Below are 11,127 nucleotides of genomic sequence, written 5' to 3'. Positions count from 1 at the left end.
CTTCTTTAACAATTCTTGGTCGGGCACGGTGGTTCACGCCTGTAATCCCAGCACTTTGGGAGGCCGAGGTGGGCAGATCATGAGGTCAGGAGATCAAGAGCATCCTGGCTAACACGATGAAACCCTGTCTCTACTAAAAATACAAAAATTAGCTGGGCGAGGTGGCGGGTGCCTGTAGTCCCAGCTACTCAGGAGGCTGAGGCAGGAGAATGGCATGAACCTGGGAGGCGGAGCTTGCAGTGAGCCGAGACTGCACCACTGCACTCCAGCCTGGGTGACAGAGCGAGCCTCCATCTCAAAAAAACAAAAAAACAAACAAAGAAACAAAAAAACCTGAAAAAACAAAACAAATTCTCTCTTCTGTTCCTTTCTGTCCAAAAGGAGGAGTTTTCAGTTGTACCTTAGATTTCTGGTGTTAGGATTGAGTGACACAGCATTCATTCAAGGGGCTTATAAATCCTTCCAGTCCTTTCCCCAGGGTCACTAGCACTTCAAATTCCCAGGTGTCCCTAATTTGAGAAGTAACCTGGGAATAGCATTAGACTCTGGCTGTCCCCTCCTCGCCAATTAAGGCAATATTCCTTTCTCTACCCAGCAGTTATGAACCCCTTCACCACCAAGAGCCTGATCTTTAGTTTGGTGGTGGTGGTGGTGGTGGCGGCGGTGGTGGTGGCGGTGGCGGTTGTGGTGGCAGCGGCCGGCAGGAACAAGGGCACCTCCCACGTACACAGGAGGAGTATTTCATTACTCCTTAATGAAGGCTCTGGCCCTGACCCCTCGGCACTGTCTCCAGTTAGGAACATGCCCACAGCAGTTAATCAGGCAGCCTGGAGAAAACCAGAGATCCACTACAGAAAGGAAGGGATATTTATTGATAAACAGAAGTAGTCTTTTAAAAAGTGTTTATTTTTGGCAATAAAGAGCACATTTTTCTTCTGCTGCTGAAGAAGAAAAGGTGCCTGGCCCTGTGTGTGTCTGTTGGGTAAACCCTCAGGAGATGTCTGCATCAGACTTGCAGATGTCTAAACTTGCTGTGGCACATGTTAACACTTATCGCTTGAAACCCTTTTTTAAAAAAGCAGGTTTCAGAGTCCACTTTTGAGCTTGTTGTTTCCAGTGTAAAGTTGGTAAACCCAGCGTTTTTGTTGAATGGAAATCCTACATGGCTCCTTTTCTGAATCTTGTATTTTTAAGGGAGAAAAGATTGGAACCCTGGGTCATTAGGAGGAGGTATGCTTTTGGTACCTGGAAACTTCACAAGAGTAGCAGGGGAACCATTTCTTACCTCATAAGTAGCCTTAACTGTTCCATTTTTTGCTTCAATCTTCCCCATTTCTAAGAAAAAAATACAAGCAAATTTACTATTGAAATGCTATCAAACCTACTTATGACCATAAAGATATTTTCAAAAAGCCACAAATATTTATGGGGATTTAAGTGCTAACAACATTTCTTTTATTTTCTTTTTTCTTTTTTTCTTTCTTTCTTTCTTTTTTTTTTTTTTTTTGATACAGAGTCTTGCTCTGTCCCCCAGGCTAGAGTGCAGTGGCACGGTCTCAGCTCACTGCAACCTCTGCCACCCAGGTTCAAGCAATTCTCCTGCCTCAGCCTCCTGAGTAGCTGGGATTACCGGTGTGTGCCACCACACCTGGCGAATTTTTGTATTTTTAGTAGAGACAGGGTTTCGCCATGTTGGCCAACCAGGTTGGTCTTGAACTCCTGACCTCAGGTGATTCACCCACCTCGGCCTCCCAAAGTGCTGGGATTACAGGTGTGAGCCACCACACCCGGCCCAATATTTCTTGACTCTAAGTTACATACTGTCTATTGCTAGACGTAAATATCTTTTTCTTTTGGCTTGCTTTATAATACTATGGATATTCTGATTTTTCTGTTTGGGATCATATAGTAGGCACATATCTTTATTCATTTTTTGATTAATTTATATAATCTACATATTTTAAGGCATATTTTCAATTCCTTTAACTTTTTTTTTTTTTTTTTTTTTGAGACAGAGTCTCACTCTGTTGCCCAGGCTGGAGTACAGTGGTGTGATCTCAGCTCACTGCAACCCCCCACCTCCCGGGTTCAAACGATTCTCCTGCCTCAGCCTCCCGAGTAGCAGGGATTACAGGTGCCCACCACCATGCCCAGCTAATTTTTGTATCTTTAATAGAAACAGGGTTTCGCCATGTTGGCCAGACTGGTCTCGAACTCTTGACCTTAGGTGATCTGCCCCCCTCGGCCTCCCAAAATGTTGGGATTACAGGCATGAGCCACCACGCCCAGCCTCCTTTAACTTTCAAAGGCTTCCTTCATCTGTATAAAAAGATTTCCATCATAGGCTGCATCTTTAAATCTTTCTGCTTGTACAAAGAATTGTTCTTCAAAACATTTGTTTAAATCTGAAGGTAGTTAATGTCATTCTTTGGTTAATTCAATGTTACATGAACAACATAACACCTAATACTTTGCGATAAATTATAAAATTTTTAGTAATAGTACCACTTAATGGTTTCCAAAAATGTTTGTGTGAATATTATCTCTTGTAGGAATGAAGGTATTGTCACTTGGAATCTAACCTGTCTAACATGCTATTTCTGTCACCAACAACAGTTCTTTGTTAGAGGGCATAGTTGTGGTAGCTAATGTTTTGTGTGTATATATATATATACACATTTTTTTTGAGACGGAGTTTCGCTTTTTTTTTTTTTTGAGACGGAGTCTTGTTTTGTGGCCCAGGCTGGAGTGCAGTGATGTGATCCCGGCTCACGCAAGCTCCGCCTTCCAGGTTCACGCCATTCTCCTGCCTCAGCCTCCCGAGTAGCTGGGACTACAGGCGCCCACCGCCACGCCTGGCTAATTTTTTGTATTTTTAGTAGAGACGGGGTTTCACCGTGTTAACCAGGATGGTCTCAATCTCCTGACCTCGTGATCCGCCCGCCTCGACCTCCCAAAGTGCTGGGATTACAGGCGTGGCCACCTCGCTCGGCCAGAGTTTTGCTTTTGTTGCCCAGGCTGGAGTGCAATGGGGCATCTCGGCTCAATGCAACCTCCACCTCCCAGGTTCAAGCAATTCTCCTGCCTCAGCCTCCCAAGTGGCTAGGATTACAGGCATGCGTCACCATGTCCGGCTAATTTTGTATTTTTAGTAGAGACGGGGATTTCTCCATGTTGGTCAGGCTGGTCTTGAACTCCCGACCGCAGGTGATCCACCCGCCTTGGCCTCCCAAAGTGCTAGGATTACAGGCATGAGCCACTGCGCTCAGCCATCCCTAAAAGTTTGATAGCGTAATTTTGCTTAGTAGCCACTTTTGGCTCTGTGATGTGTCTAGATGTGTTTAGGCTGGAGTGCAGTGGCACAATCATAGTTTACTGTAACCTCAAACTCTTGGGCTTCAGTGATCCTCAGTGATCCTCCTGCCTCAGTCTCACAAGTAGCTGGGCTAATATGCCTAGCATTTAAAAAAAAAAGAAAAAAAGTTGTAGAGGAGGTGGGGGTTGGGTAATGGAATCTCACTATGTTGCCCAGGCTGGTCTCCACCTCCTGGCCTCAAGTGATCCTCTCACCTCAGGCTCCCAGTAAAGACTCTTTTTTTTTTTTTTTTTTTTTTTTTTTTTGAGGTGGAGTCTCGCTCTGTCGCCCAGGCTGGAGTTCAAGTGGCGTGGTGTCCGCTCACTGCAACCTCTGCATCCGGGGTTCAAGCAATTCTCCTGCCTCAGCCTCCCAAGTAGCTGGGATTACAGGTGCCCACCACTACACTTGGCTAATGTTTTTTGTATTTTTAGTAGAGACAGGGTTTCACCATCTTGGCCAGGCTGGTCTCAAACTCCTGACCTCATGATCCACCAGCCTCGACCTCCCAAAGTGCTGGGATTACAGGTGTGAGCCACTGCACCTGAACAAGATTTTTTTTTAATAGGAAAAATTAACCAGTCCTGGTGGCATGTTCCTATAGTCCCAGCTACTCTGGAGGCTGAGGTGGGAGGATCGCTTGAGCCTGAAAGGCAGAGGTTTTAGTAAGTCGAGATTATGCCACTGCACTCCAGCCTGGGTGACAGAGTAAGACTCTGTCTCAAAAAAAAAAAAAAAAAAAAATTTTTTTTGGAGATGAAACTGAAGGCTATAAGGTTTTTAAAAATAGAAAGAATAAAATTATCAAAAAAAGATTTTTTTTGCTTGCTCCATGAAATAGTCCTTTAAAAATGTATTCTAAGCTTATTTCGAAAAAGTTTCAGAGTATTCTTTCATCCTTATTTCATAAGCAAGCCCATGTTGATTCTATATCTACTGTTTATGGTTTTTCTAGACTCACATCATGCTATTTCTCAACTTTTACCTATTCGAGGTGAAAGGCACTGTTTCAAAAAGATGTTTCCCCACACCTAGCCCCCATAAAGTGTTCCAACTGGCCTTTTCTGAACAGTTCCTGACATCATCGCCCCTTTCAAGAGACAGTCACCAAAGCTGCCTCAGCAAGCTCTTCCGTTTGTGTGTGAATGATAGTTTTTTGCTTATTTGTTTGCTTGTTTTTTTTTTGTTGTTGTTGTTGTTTTGGAGATGGAGTGTCGCTCTGTCACGCAGGCTGGAGTGCAATGGCGCGATCTCAATTCACTGTAACCTCTGCCTTCTGAGTTCAAGCGATTCTCCTGCCTCAGCCTTCCAAGTAGCTGGGATTGCAGGCACACACCACCCTGCCTGGCTAATTTTTGTATTTTTGGAGATGGAGTTTCACCATATTGGCCAGGCTGGTCTCGAACTCCTCACCTGATGATCCACCCACCTCAACCTACCAAAGTGCTAGGATTATAGGCATGAGCCACTGTGCCCAGCCTGTGTGGGGCTTGTTTTTAATCTGAGCAAAATAAATATTCTGTTTTCATTCCTGTTTTGGACTTGGTGCCGCCCAATATTTTCTGGGGCCTTCTGCTGGAAGCTTTTGGACACATAACCACACTGATATATAGGAACTTGGTGAAGGCATGTACATATTTTTCACACAAATGACTAAGCTCTTCGTTCCTTTAATTTTCAAAAATTAGCTCTTTAGACAAACACCTTGTTTCCCCAATAAAATAGTATTATTAGAACTGGGAGTTTATACAACTATTCTGTTACTGGGATTATTTTATAGTATAGCATAGGAATTTTAAAGTCCTGAGAGTTTAGAGCTATGGCCTCTCCTGACACTCCCACTGCCCTCGCAATAATGAGATTTAAAACACGAAAGTAGCGACACCCTCCTTCCACATTTTACCAGAAGAACATACATATCATTGTGAATTTTATAGATTTGCTTTACATGGAAGCCCTGGCCTCTAGATATTTCTCTGGAAGTAGGAGAGAAAGTCATTTTGCCTTAAGTAATGCTGCCTTTCACATAAGCTTCTTGAATTGACTGCTGCCAGTTCAAGATGGCCTTGTGCTGGCTGACGCAAATGCAGGGAAGGATTGCACAAGAAACCTTGATCTTTTCCCGCGGTGTTCAGCACCCGGGTCATCAGCCTGGACTTAGCTCCTCCGCCACAGCTTCCCCCTTCCCCTTTTAGCACGTGGTTCTTGTGTTGTGTTCTGTTATTTCTGTTGTTTTGTTTTTTAAGACAGAAAATTCTTGGATGGGGGGAGCATCCTTTTCCCTAATCCTTAAAGGTTTCCACGGTTGGCTTTGTTTTGTCTTGGAAAACTTCAAGCCTTTAGTGTGTTTCCCTTAGATAGCCTCCTCTCCCACTCAGCATGGAACGTGCCCGTTCACCTGCTCTGTTCTTGCTGCTGCAGGTGAGGCCCAAATACGTGCTTGTAACCTTCCTGCCCATGGCTTCCAGAGGACAAGATCATACCTTCTCTTCATGGTCACCGCCTCCTCCCCCTATGCTGTAAGGTCTCTGAGGTGAGGTGGAAGGTGTAGGCTGATTACACCTGCCCAATTTGCTGCCATACAGTTGGGTCCCTGCCCACTCCCCAGTGTGCCTCCACCACGTCCTGCCCCTTCCCAGCCCTCCACTCATTCATGCTTTTCTCCCTTGTTCCTACTCCTAAATCCACTCGTTGCCACTGACACGGTGCTAGGCAGCTCTTCCCAACCCCCTTTACTCTGCTACCCTTTAGGCATGAGAAGAGCTACCTCTGCAGTTTCGCAGGTCCCCGCCGGGCAGCTCAGTCCCCAGCCAAAGTGCTAAGGTGCACGGCAAGGCTGTTCTCCTGTTTCCACAGGTGCCACCGGGAGCTGGTTTGCTGTGAGGCAGGCTTGTGATGGAATTAGATCTTTTCAGCATTCTCCAAGAGAGCTGCCTCTCCAGTTTTTCCTCTTTAATGTTTCCAGCAAACAGGTGGTTCCTCCACTGGTAGTAAATTCCTGGATATTTTTACCTACCACTCCATAAACAAAATGACAATGTTATTGGAAATGTCATACAACCAGGCATATGAGTAATGTCCCCATTAATCAATTTGCCAAAGAAAACAGGTTGCTATCTAAGCTTGTCTGGAGAGATGCTAGCTATGTGAAGGAAATAAAACTGAAACATCTGCTTTAAAGTACACTGTCAAGATATAAATGATATATGCTTGGTGATTTAGTATGTTTTAAAATCAACGAATTGTTACAGGAACTTCACTATAATGCTATGAGTAGTGCCTGTAGGACAGAGGTACAGATAACATAGAATCTAGGAGAGATGCAGGTTTTACTGGATTTGTCACTATATTAAGAAATGTCAAACTACAAAGACATAGTAGTTATACTACTATATACAAGCTATAGTATAACAAATTCATTCTTTTATCATTTACAAAATGTGTTGAGCAGGCACTGTGCTATATACTAGAAATGCAAAGATTAACTAGATAGGGCCTCTGCCCTCAAGGAGCTTACACACTAATGGGGATTTATTTTACGTTTCATTTCCATACTTCCTTAAGAATGTAAACGAGTAACTTCAATATAGTGTATTAAGTGTGATAATAAAGGTATTCAGAAAATATAGAGAGGAACCAGGGCAAGCCTTTACGGAAAGGCTGATTTCTGAGCCAGGTCTCAAACACTGACTACACGTTTTTCTAAGCAGGCAGCAAAAGAAACATTTGCAAAGTCATAATTCAGTGAAACAACGCAGGGTGGGGTGGGGGGGTGGGGGGAACTGCAAATAATTAGATTTGAGAGTAATGTAGGCATCTCAAGAGATGAGAGCAGTGTCCAGAGCTGAAGCCAAAGAAGTGGACAGGTGATAGATGATGAAGCACCTTGAATGCCAAGCTTAGGATGTGGACTTAATTTGAAGGTACTGGGGAGCTACTGAAGGTTTAAGCAGGAGAGTGACAAATCTGAGAGAACCTGGCTTGTTCACATGCAGTTGGCAGCTCTGTATACCTCTTATTTTATTATTTTGTTTATTTTATTTTTTAACATTTTATTACACTAGATTATACCACACTCATAATATATGCTATATGGTGGTATGGTATACAGAACTGAATATAACTGAGTGTAAGGGCCTGCCATATAGTAACCCTTCCCGATATCTGATGACTGAACAAAAACTCTTTAGAAGTGTCTCACCCTTGGTCAGATGGAGGTGGGACTGGAGGACCACAGGTCAAGTGTCCTGACTTCATTGCCCTCCAGGTTCTTTCTGTCACATACATGCAACAAGTGACAAAAGAACTGTTGGTAAGTCCCCATAAATACGTAGTGCAGCTACATGGCAATGCCTAATATATGTTCCAGAAATTATCTTAATCCCTTCTTCAATCAAAATTTTAATCCAATCTATTGTATCTGGGAAAGAACATTAACTTCTGAAATGTTAGTAGGACATAGATTTTACTCTAGAGAAGTCTTTTTTTTTTTTTTGAGACGCAGTCTCGCTCTGTTGCCCAGACTGGAGTGCAGTGGCGCGATCTCGGCTCACTGCAAGCTCCGCCTCCCGGGTTCATGCCATTCTCCTGCCTCAGCCTCCCGAGTAGCTGGGACTACCGGCTCCTGCCACCACGCCCGGCTAATTTTTTTGTATTTTAGTAGAGACGGGGTTTCACCGTGTTAGCCAGGATGGTCTAGATCTTCTGACCTCGTGATCGCCCTCCTCGGCTCCCAAAGTGCTGGGATTACAGGCGTGAGCCACCGCTCCCAGTCAGAAGTCTTTTATTTTCAATCTTGCCGAACGATATCCATTTTGCAAGATGAGCGATACCTGTAATGGATACACAGCAGTTAGACTAAAAATTATCAGTGCACTTTGTTTTCCCAGGCCATGCCTATTAACACATATTACCAAGAACTGATGGGTGGGCAAATAGAATGATAGTGAGATTGAATTTAGACTCCTATCACTTATTTGAAGAGTTGAATAAATATTATTTGAGAAAGGTGGGCTTTGGGCGTGGTGGCTCGTGCCTGTAATCCCATCCCTTTGGGAGGCTGAGCAGCGTGGATCACTTGAGGTCAGGAGTTCGAGACCAGCCTGGCCAACATGGTGAAACCCTGTCTCTACTAAATATTAAAAAAAAAAATTTAAAAATTAGCCAGGCCTTTGGGAGGCTGAGGTGGGCGGATCACTAAAAAACATACAAAAAATTAGCTGGGCACGGCAGCGTGTGCTTGTAGTGCCAGCTACTTGGGAGACTGACAGGAGAATGGTGTGAACCCGGGAGGTGGAGCTTGCAGTGAGCCGAGATCGTGCCACTGCACTCCAGGCTGGGTAACAGAGTGAGACTCTGTCGCAAAAAAAAAAAAAAAATATATATATATATATATATATATATATAGGCCAGCGTGCTAGTGCACGCCTGTAATCCCAGCTACTTGGGAGGCTGAGCCAGGAGAATGGCTTGAACCTGGGAAGCAGAGATTACAGTGAGTTGAGATTGTGCCACTGCACTCCAGCCTGGGCAACCGAGTGAGACTCTGTCTCAAAAAAAAAAAGAAAAGTAAAGTAAAGAAAGGTGGGCTGGCCACAGTGGTTCAAGCCTGTAATCCCTACACTTTGAGAGGCCAAAACAAGAGGGTTGCTTGAGCCTAGGATTTCGAGACCAGTCTGGGCAACATAGCAACCCTGTCTCTTAAAAAATAACTTAAAAATTAGCCATCTGTGGTAGAGTATGCCTGTAGTCCTAGCTACTCGGGAGGCTGAGGTGGGAGAATCACTTGAGCTTAGGGGTTCAAGGCTGCAGTGAGCTATGACAGCACCACTGCACTCCAGCCTGGGTGACAGAGTAAGAGGCTCTCAAAAAAAAAAAAAAAAAAGAAAAAAAGTGGCAAAATGAGAAAAACACCTTCCACGTTCTCTATAGACACTTTCCTGAACCAGATGGAATTATCTTTTCATTTGTGAAAGTTAAAAATGTAGCTTTAAAAATGCAGCTTGTTTCAAAAGTAATACATGGCCGCAGTAAAACATCCAAACAATAAAAAAAGGCCATAAGGTAAAAAATAAAAACATTTTCCCCATCTCTCTGATGCATTCTCCAGAGTTAACCACTGTATATCCGTCTAAAAATTTTCTATGCACTACAAGGAGTATAGGTATCTCCCTTTCATTTTTATATAAATAGTATTATATCATGCATACTGTTCTACATTTTTTCAATTAACTATATGTTGGATATTATTCCATATCACAGTATAGAGCACTATTTTCATCCTTCATTGTTGCTTTTCTTTCCTTTCTTTCATAATTTACTTTGTTTTACTTTTTATTTTTACTAGTTAATGCAGAAATATACAACCTTTATTATACATCTTTCTGTTCTTGTGTGAATTGATCTGTAGAACAGATTCCTAGAGGAGGAACCTCTAGATTAAAAGTATTTACACTTGAATTTTTTTTATTATTATTATACTTTAAGTTCTAGGGTACATGTACACAACATGCAGATTTGTTACATATGTATACATGTGCCATGTTGGTGTGCTGCACCCATTAACTCGTCATTTACATTAGGTATATCTGTTAATCCTATCCCTCCCCCTTCCCCCCACCCCACGACAGGCCCCGGTGTGTGATGCTCCCCACCCTGTGTCCAAGTGTTCTCATTGTTCAGTTCCCACCTATGAGTGAGAACATGCTGTGTTTGGTTTTCTGTCCTTGCGACAGTTTGCTCAGAATGATGGTTTCCAGCTTCATCCATGTCCCTACAAAGGACATGAACTCATCCTTTTTTATGGCTGCATAATATTCCATAGTGTATATATTGCACTTGCATTTTTTAGAAATATTACCAAATTTCAAGGTGAGACATCCCTAGTGTTGAGGGGTTGGGCCTTCCACTAATTTCAAGGGTTGAACCTGACACAAACAACCCCTTTCCTTTCTTCTCAGTGGAAGAGAGAGTAGCTCCACTCCCACAGGTCCCTACCCTAGAGGAGAGAGAGGAGAGGCAGAGAGGCAAAGAGGGAAAGGAAGAGACGAGACAGAAAAAGAGGGAATCAAAGAGAGGCAGAGAGAGGAAGAGACAGAGACAAAAAGGCGCTGTTTAGTTCTTTGCCTTCTATTTTAAACTAAACTTCCTTGTAAAGCAACCTTTTTCGATTACCTACTCCACCCTAAATCCTTCTAATCTCCTGCGCTACCCTAACTCATTCCGATCACCTGCTCCACCCTAACTCATTCCGATCACCTGCTCCACCCTAACTCATGCCGATTACCTGCTACCTGCTCTGCCCTGACTCCTGCCAAAGCACTCACCCTGTCATGCTGTTTAAATTAGCCAATCAGAATTAGTTTAGCCTGTGCGGTCTAACCCTAGCCGATAGGGGAATGATACAGCAGCAGGGGCCAAGTGCCTTAGGGATAAGAACCCCTCCCCTCCCTTGTCCAAATGTGGGCTCACCATTTTTCCATCTGTAAGGGCGTACCCTTCTATATAGAAGTACCTTGCCTTTTTGAGAATTAAAAGGATTTTTTTTTTTTTTTTTTTTTTTTTTTGAGATGGAGTCTCGCTCTGTCGCCCAGGCTGGAGTGCAGTGACCGGATCTCAGCTCACTGCAAGCTCCGCCTCCTGGGTTTACGCCATTCTCCTGCCTCAGCCTCCCGAGTAGCTGGGACTACAGGCGCCTGCCACCTCGCCTGGCTAGTTTTTTTTTTTGTATTTTTTAGTAGAGACGGGGTTTCACCGTGTAGGCCGGGATGGTC

At 43.7% G+C, this 11,127-nt stretch overlaps 1 long non-coding RNA gene across 1 annotated transcript; it reads right to left on the bottom strand.

Moving 5' to 3' along the window:
- Positions 1–887: 887 nt before the first annotated feature.
- Positions 888–6,351, bottom strand: LOC144332797 (uncharacterized). Its single transcript, XR_013400916.1, has 2 exons — positions 6,123–6,351; positions 888–1,335 (listed from the first exon to the last, which is right to left on the bottom strand). It is a non-coding gene; the product is annotated as an uncharacterized LOC144332797 (long non-coding RNA).
- Positions 6,352–11,127: the final 4,776 nt, after the last annotated feature.

The sequence above is a fragment of the Macaca mulatta genome, chromosome 11, assembly GCF_049350105.2.
Source record: "Macaca mulatta isolate MMU2019108-1 chromosome 11, T2T-MMU8v2.0, whole genome shotgun sequence".
Classification (NCBI taxonomy): domain Eukaryota; kingdom Metazoa; phylum Chordata; class Mammalia; order Primates; family Cercopithecidae; genus Macaca; species Macaca mulatta.
Note: the sequence above shows the minus strand (reverse complement) of the source record. Positions and strands in the feature narration are given on the sequence as shown.